The sequence below is a fragment of the Triticum aestivum genome, chromosome 6A (assembly GCF_018294505.1).
Source record: "Triticum aestivum cultivar Chinese Spring chromosome 6A, IWGSC CS RefSeq v2.1, whole genome shotgun sequence".
Classification (NCBI taxonomy): Eukaryota; Viridiplantae; Streptophyta; class Magnoliopsida; order Poales; family Poaceae; genus Triticum; species Triticum aestivum.
In genome coordinates this window covers 108,104,319-108,113,495 of record NC_057809.1, presented here as the reverse complement: position 1 = coordinate 108,113,495, position 9,177 = coordinate 108,104,319, and positions in this window count along the sequence as shown.

Below are 9,177 nucleotides of genomic sequence, written 5' to 3'. Positions count from 1 at the left end.
CTCCCCGTCCGGCCATGCCGCGTGCGCGCGCGTTCGCGCCGGAGGCCGCACTCCCACCCTCCTGCTCCAGCCGGCTGCGGCTAGCCATGGCCTCACCTCGTCATCCACTAGACATGCGCAGGCAGGGCGAGCGCTCCCAGCCCCTGGCCTTTGGGTCGCTGGCCAGTGTGGCCCCACGCCATTTTTTGTGTATAAAGGAAAAACAAAAAAGAGTTTTTTTAAAATATATATATATTAAATAATAAATATATAATTAACTTAATTAATTTGTTTAATTAAAATAATTACTTAATTAGCCTAATCACTAGATTAGTTTAAACTGGAATTAATTAATTAAGCCTAGTCTATGATAGGGGGAGCCCATCCCCTGTTGACCAGTCAAACGTTGACTGGTCAAACTGGGACCCCCCCTGGACCCACATGTCACCCTCTGGTACACTTATGTGTACCCAAATCGGGGTGCACCTAAATTTTACTCATTATTTTCGAATTAATAATAATTTCAGAATATTACTAAAATTTTGGAAAATCATAGGAAGTAATCCGTAACTCGGATGAAAATGTTTTCTATATGAAAGTTGCTCAGAAAAATCCAACGAATCCGAATACGTGGTCCATTCACCTATCACATGCCCCTAGCATGCTGAACATGGAACCGTCCCCTCTCTTTCATTTGTCGGAATTCGTCTAACGCCGGGGATTCATCCTCGGATGTTTATCCCCTCCGTCTGCAACGTGTAGTACTACGTTAGGACAACCCTAGCTCCGCCTGTCGTCATGTAATGCTTAGTGGTACCTTTGTTTGCTCTGTATTTACTGTTTATTCCCCCTCTTCTGTCCGGTAGACCCCGAGACCGATGCCGCCCCTGTGATCGACTACGTCGACGACACTTCTTCCTTTACAACAGAGCTTCCACGCAAGTAAACCCCCTTGAGCATTCCGATATCGTCCATTTATTTCTCTCTCATGCTTGCATTAGAACTGCTACTGCTTTCTGTATGTTCCTACTCTGATGCATAGCCTGTTGTTGTTACCTACTTTCATACCTTACCTGCTTATCCTAAATTGCTTAGTATAGGTTGGTTAGTGATCCATCAATGACCCCCACCTTGTCCCAGTTGCCTCGCTTATGTTCCATGACTCGATCAATGTGATCGACGTCCAGGACCCGACACTGCACATCACACCCCTAGTGGAACCTCTTACATCACTCTTGATGAGATCTCTGTAGTGTAGCTATACGGTCGAGGTCATCGAGGGTGATTTCCTCCTTAACCACTTCCGTTACGGCTCTGTTGTGCAACCCCTCAAGTGTGAACCTCGAGGGTGGATCCTCTTACGTTCACCTTGATGATAACATCGAGTGGAATTCACCGGGGGTGATTCCTCGGGTTTTCCCCTTGGTGTTAGACACACAGTTACTATGATTACTATGACTTTGCACTGAGCCATGTTACTAAAGACGGGTCGGCCTTAGGGGTACCCGTGCGAGCTTAATAGCGAGTGATGTGGAGTCGGGTTGACCTGGAAGGTGCCCGGGAGATACTTACGAGGCGTGGTCGGGCATTCTTAGCCCTTGCCGCAAGTACTCGAGATGGGGCAACGGGTCACATCTTTCGTGAGTCTCTGCTTGTTATCGCGTGCTCCTAATCCACTACGATTTGGATATTTGATCCGAGGGGCCTCTGGCCTGATAGCACTAACCATCACGTGGGCATAGTATGGGCGTTCTGCGTCGTATGCATCGGACGAAGCTTAATAGACGCCAGCGACTGAGCGGTGCGCACCGGGTTGGACTGCGTAAGCACCTGCCTTGTTGAAGGAGGTAGCTAGGTCTGCTCACCGGCTGCCCACACAACGTGCAGGAGTTCCCGAGGCAATGGTCCATGACCCCTGGGGCATAGGTTTAGTCCGGCGTGCTGGCCTCTCTATTAAGCCTAGGTCGGGTTGCGGCGTATTGTTTGGCCGAGGCCGGGCATGACCCACGAAAGTGTGTCCGGGCGGAGTTAATCGAGCATGGTGGGTAAGTTGGTGCACCCCTGCAGGGAAGAAAACATCTATTGATAGCCTGTCCTACGGTAATAGACACTTGGAGTTGTATCCCGATCGATACAACTAGAACTGGATACTTGTGATGAGAACTGGATGGTGATGAGTTTTGGAATGTGTTGACACTTGGATAGTATGGCTCTGGGATTGCTTTCTCGCAGGGAGTCAAGAAAGGATCTCTGGACGAGGTTGATAACATTACTGCTACTTTACTTTATGCTACTCTACTCCCTCCTGTTGCTGCAAGACGGTGGTTTCCAGAAGATGCTAGTCTTCGATAGGCTAGGCTTTCCCCTTCCCTTCTGGCATTCTGCAGTTTAGTCCACAGATACAACCCATTCCTTTGATATAGATGCATACTTAGTTTAGATCTGATGTAAGTCTTGCGAGTACTTTGGATGAGTACTCACGGTTGCTTTGCTGCTTCTCTTTCCCCCATACCCGATTGTTGCGACCAGATGACGGATCCCAGGAGCCAGACGACGCCACTGATGACTACTACTACTCGGAGGATGACTACTACTACGTGAAGACCGCTGACGACTTGGAATGGTTAGGAGGCTCCCAGGCAGGAGGCCTTGCCTTTTCGATCATTTTTGCTTTTGTGCTAGCCTTCTTAAGGCAATCTTGTCTAACTTATGTGTGTACTCAGATATTGTTGCCTCCGCTGACTCTTGTGTATTTGAGCTTATGTATTCGAGCCCTCGAGGTCCCTGGCTTGTAATATAAAGCTTGTATTATCTTAATTTGTGTCTAGAGTTGTGTTGTGATATCTTCCCGTGAGTCCTTGATCTTGATCTACACATTTGCGTGTATGATTAGTGTACGATTGAATCGAGGGTGTCATATTAGTCTAACAAGTTAATTTTATTTATAAAAACGTTTAGTTATCCTAATTAACAGACGGGGCCCACATGTCATGTACAGTAACTGCGTTGACCAGAGTCAACATGGTCAACTGGGACGCCGGGGCCCCCTGGTAGCCTCACTGGGGTGGGCCCCACAGGGCCACGTCGGCGCCAGGTCAGCACGGCGGCCGGAGCAACACCGGCGACCACAGGAGACGACGGCGACGCGCGGGATTCGCCCACAGGCCACCAAAATGAAAGCGGCCGGTCGCGTTCGAACGCGGAGATGAAGCTGCGTCGCGTGGTGTGGTCGGTTGGACGCGGGGGTGACCGGAACTGCGCCGACAACGAGCTATGGCGGCCACGCGTATGGGACCTCGACGGAAGCTATGCTAGGAAGCACTGGGAGGCACATGATCAGGCTCGTTGGGCTCCTAGGAGCTCCAGGAGTTCGACGGTGGCCTCAGGCGGCGGCGACATCAACCACAATAACGACCACAACCTCGTCGGCGGCGAGTAGGGCATGGATGCGGCGACAGCTAGCTACGGCGCGGGGAAGAGCACGGGGAGAGAGGGAGAGGGAGGCAGAGCTCACTGGGCGCATGTAGATGTGCAAACGTGGGCTCGGCGGAGCGACAGCGGCGAGCTCGGGGGTCCTGAGGAGGAAGATGGGGTGGATCCAGCGCTGCGGAGCCTTCTGGCTCCAACGGTGGGCACCGTTCGATGTGGAGGACGACGGCGGACGCCTACGGCATGTTGGCGACGCGGCGCGAAGACGGTGGCCGCGGGATCGACGCGGCGACGGCGGCAGGCGTGCTCGGGTCAGAGAGAGGGGAGTGCTCGAGGGGGATCTGGAGGGGAGTGGGAGAGGCGGAGGTGAGTGGGGCTAGCTGGGGAGGAGGCCGAGGCGTCGAGGGGGGCGCGGAGGCCTTATCCTGTCGCGGAGGCGTCGACGGCGAGGTGGTTCAGCGGCGACGGGCGCGCTCTGCCTCGCCCGGTCGGAGGAACGGGAGGGAGGCGCGCTTCGGGGAGCTGGGCCGGCCAGGCTGGGTGAGGTGGGCCGGTCTGCTTGGATGGGCCGAAGCCCAAGGGGAGGCCAGGGGCTCTCCCACCCCTTCTTCTTTCCTTTTCCTTTTTTTCTTTTAGCCAATAAAGACTTTGAAAAAATTATGCCATTGGCCAAAATAATTTCAAAGAAGTATATTGCACTGCCACAAAAATATTGTGAGACTCTAGAAAAAGAATGCCAATTTTATAAATTAAAAAGGCATTATTTTATTGTTTAGGTCACTATTTTAAGTACTTTAGGCCACTTAATCCCTTTGCAAAAATGTTGGTTCACCAACAATATTAGTTGTGGAATATTTGGCACATGATGAACATTTTTGTTTTCATGTCTGAGCATTTTGAATTTCACACAGAATTTGAATTTGAATTCAACTAGAATTTTGAAAGAACATGAGACAATAATGATCAGTCACATGTTTAGCAAAAAGATTAACTTAACCCCAGGGGTTAATGTAGCATCATTACACCGGGGTGTTACAACTCTCCTCCTCTAAAAGAAATTCTCGTCCCGAGAATTAAGATGTAGAAGGGAACAGGTCGGGATATTCAGCACGGAGGTTATCCTCGCGTTCCCAAGTGGCTTCATCTTTAGAATGATTTGATCATTGCCACCTTGAGGAACTTGGTAACCTTCTGGCGTGTTCGACGTTCAGCTTCTTCAAGAATGCAGATCGGATGCTCCTTGTATGTGAGATCATCTTGAACTTCAATCAATTCTGGATCCACTTCACGTTCCGGATCCTTGAAGCATCGACGAAGTTGCGACACGTGGAAGACATCATGGACGTGAGAGAACTGAGGTGGAAACTCCAATTGATAAGCCACCAGTCCATGACGGGCCAGAATGCGGAAATGACCAATGTAGCACGGAGCTAGCTTGCCCTTCACTCCAAACTGATGAGTGCCTCTCAAAGGAGTGACACGCAGATAAGCTTGTTCACCAGGTTGATAAGTTGAACCCCAGTGTTTCCGGTCATAGTTGCTCTTCTGACGGGACTGGGCCGCCTTGAGATTATCCCGGACAATGCGAACCTGCTCTTTAGCTTGTTGAATAATGTCTGGACCAATGAGCGTCCGTTCCCCAGTTTCTGACAAATTCAGAGGGGTTCGGCATTTGCGTCCATAAAGCACTTCAAAGGGTGCCATTTTCAAGTTGGCTTGATAACTGTTGTTATAAGAGAACTCCGCATAAGGGAGAGATTCTTCCCACTTCTTGCCGAAAGAAATAACACAAGCCCGAAGCATGTCTTCAAGAATTTGATTGACTCACTCGACTTGGCCTTGGGATTGGGGATGATAAGCAGTGCTCCAGGTAATATGAGTTCCCATTGCCTCTTGGAAACTATCCCAGAACTTAGAAGTGAAAATACTGCCGCGGTCTGAACTGATCTCCTTCGGAATGCCGTGGAGTGACACAATTCTGGAGATATACAAGTTTGCTAATTGACTAGCAGTGATAGTCTCCTTGACTGGTAGAAAGTGTGCAACCTTTGAGAATTGGTCGATGACGACAAAGATAGCATCATTACCCTTCTGAGACTTGGGAAGGCCAGTGACGAAGTCCATCTGAATCTTATCCCACTTCCATTCAGGAATCGGAAGTGGTTGCAGAAGTCCAGCCGGTTTCTGATGTTCTGCTTTGATGCGATGACAAACGTCACATTCTTCAATATATCGAGCAATGTCTTGCTTCATATTAGACCACCAGTACTTCTGACGGATGTCTAGATACATCTTGGTACTTGCCGGATGAATAGAGAGAGGGGTGCCATGCGCTTCCTTCATCACCTTCTCTGTCATAAGCTCGAACCGGGGTACAACAATGCGATCTATGAAGTATAAGGTTCCATCTTCACCAAGTGAGAAATCTCTGGATTTCTCTAAGGTAAGATCCTTTTTCATCAAATCCACATGAGCATCTTTGGCTTGAGCAGACTTAATTGCTTTCAGCAGAGTTGGTTCCAGGACAAGGTTATTCAGAGAACCTTGTGGAACTAGTTGAAGGTTCAGCTTGCGTAACTCTTCATAAAGGCGGGGTTGAGCTTTGAAGACCATGTGATTGTTGCAATAAGACTTATGGCTCAGGGCATAGGCCATTACATTAGCCTTGCCAGGTGTATAAGATATACCGCAGTTGTAGTCAGCAATAGCTTCTATCCATCGCTGCTGACGGAAGTTCAGATCTGGCTGAGTAAACAAATACTTCAGACTCTGATGATCGGTGAAGATCTCGCAATGATTACCGAGAAGGTACTGTCGCCATAGCTTCAGTGCATATATAACCGCAGCAAGCTCGAGGTCATGAACTGGGTAGTTCTCTTCATGAGGACGTACTTGATGAGAGGCATAAGCAATCACTCTGCGCTCTTGCATTAGGACACAGCCTAATCCTTGACGTGAAGTGTCGCAATAGATGACGAAGTCCTTGCGAGAATCAGGGGGAGCAAGCACTGCGGCAGATGGCAGCTTGTCTTTGAGTGCCTGGAAACTTTCCTGGCATTTGTCTGTCCAATCGAACTTAACGCCTTTGTGAAGCAGATTGGTCAGTGGCTTGGCGATCTTGGAGAAGTTCTCTACGAAGCGGCGACAATAGCTGGCTAGACCGAGAAAGCTTCTGACTTGCTTGACAGTCTTCGGAGGGGTCCAGTCAAGAATAGTATCATGGTATTTCTCACGAGGGGCTTGCGAGTCGACAGATGCCACAAGGGCTTAGTGTGTGGGTAAGACTGCTGCTGATAGGCCCGGGAGCGGGTATGCGAGTAGCACGCGGTGATTTACCCAGCTTCGGAGCTCTCCGGAGAGATAATACTCCTATTGCTGCATGTCTGAGTGTATCTATCTGGGGTGTAAATCGGGCAGTGCAAAGTGCTCCTAGAGCTGTATCTGGGATCAGTGCCCAGTGCATCTGATCTGGTATATGCCTATATGAGGTGCCTATATGAGGCATGCTAGTGGCCGGCCATGTATGGCTATGGCTTGTGGCCGTGAGCGTGTGTGAGTCCATGTGTGTATGAATGGATGGATGGTTGCTAGCTAGCTTGCTTGCTAGCTAGCTTGCTTGCTAGCTTGCGTGTATGTGAGGCCTTGTGGCCGTGAGTGTGTGCCTCCCCTGGTGCTCCTTATAAAGGGGAGCCCAGGGGACAAGGGATGGCCCACGTGACCAACTTCACTATTTGGGAGACAATGATGTGACATCTCACACCTGCTACAGTGTATCACTATTGCTCAGCAGTGTCCGGGTACAGCCGTCTTGTCCGCGGTATGGCCATCGTGTCAGGGTCTTGTCGGTGTCGGGTCGTGTTGTAGTCGGCAGCCGGCTGGTTGATGTAGTCGGCAGCCAGCTGGTTGGCGCAGCCGGCAGGGAAGCCGGCAGGAGCGACCGGACAGTCGGACTGAGGGGCTTTGCTAGCCCCGATGTCTTGAAATATCGTCTTGCCGTCTTCGAGGTATCCGTGTCCAATTACTCCGACAGTAGCCCCCAAGCCTCCGGGCAACTTGGCAAAGTTGGGCAGAGGTTTTTTGGCAAATGTTCATGGAAATGATCATAAAAAAGGACAAAGTTAGTCCATGCAAATATATCATATGCTTGCTTTTAGTACTGCAAGTTTTATGCGGAGGGTGCCGACTCGGTTTCGTCCGAGCCCCCTTCAATCTTTTTCATGTTCCCTCCACTTTTTGGCTTGTGCTCTTGCTTGCCGAACAGCCGCTCTGCAGTCTGTGGCTGAGAGTTGGCCGTGAAGTGGAGTGTATAGTACTCAGAGTCTAGGAGCTGATTCAACCGAGTAGATACTTGTAAAGGAAAACGGCTGGGTCGCCCGAATCATTTTTCTTCCCGGACGTTTTTCGTGTGGGTGGCCTCCAGCATTCACCCTTGCTAGCCGGACAGCCGCTCTGCGGTCTGTGACTAAGAGTGAGCCTTTGGTACTGCGCACGCTACTAAGCCGTCTGCGGGAACTATCGTCTTAGGCCAAGCGGCCAGCCCCCAGGCCAACTCTGGCTGGCACCGGGGCGAACAGTGATGCAACTGTAATTAAAATGCGGAGATAGACCCCGAGCATCGCTCGGGGTTATCCGTTCTTGCGTGGTGCAAAAAATATGTGGGTGAGGAGCTCACATTGATTTTCGTGTAGTCGCGGTCGTCGAAGACAGCCGGCGCGACTCGGCGCTCGCGGAGCGCGTCGGCGCACCCGCTGGGTGAAGCCTTCGAGCCTCCGGGTGCTCGAAGGGGGGTCCCAGCCGGTCAGGCTCGACCGGCCAGGCGGCGAGGTGTCTTGCAATGCCCTTCTTCTTTTTCTCTTCTGCCGGTTGCTGGCAGCCGGACAAAACTCTTCTCTTGTCTGCAATCTTCGCGGGGACGTGCCAGCGCAACCGCTGGGTGTAGCCCTCGAGATTCGGGCCAACTACTGAGCACTCGGGCCGGATCTCCTGGCAACTACTCTGTCTTCTTCCTCGCGGGGGCGTGTCAGCGAACCCGCTTGGTGTAGCCCCCGAGATTCGGGCCGACTGCTGAGCAGTCGGGCCAGATCTCCCAGCAACTATTTTGTCTTCTCTCTCTCGGGGGCGCGTCAGCGCACCCACTGGGTGTAGCCCCCGAGATTCGGGCCGACTGCTGAGCAGTCGGGCCGGATCTCCCGGCAACTACTTTGTCTTCTTCCTTGCGGGGGCGCGTCAGCGCACCCGCTGTGCGTAGCCCCCGAGATTCGGGCCGACTGCTGAGCAGTCGGGCCGGATCTTCCGGAAACTACCTTGTCTTCTCTCTCGCGGGGGCGCGTCAGCGCACCCGCTGGGTGTAGCCCCCGAGATTTGGGCCGACTGCTGAGCAGTCGGGCCGGATCTTCTGGCAACTACCTTGTCTTCTTCTTTTTCTTCTTCAGACAGCTGGGCGGGCGGACCCCGACACAGCAGTCGGGCTCTTTGCAGCCGGCCAGGTAGCCAATGGTCAGACGCACATTTCTCTCATATTTTCTTTTATTCCAGCCGACCTCTTTTCTCTCTCTCTCTCTCTCTCTTTTCAGTCGGCCCTTGGGCAGCCGGCCAATCTTTTTCTCTGTATGACCAGCCGGACAGGGGCAGGACGCGGCGAAAGTCGGCGGCCGGGTCGCAGCGGAAGCCGGCAGGGCATGCGGAAGCCGGCCTGCGCGAGGCTGGGAGCCGGCGGCCGGGCAGCGGAGCCGGCCAGGGGAGGCAGCGCCGGGCGGAGGAGCAGAGGCG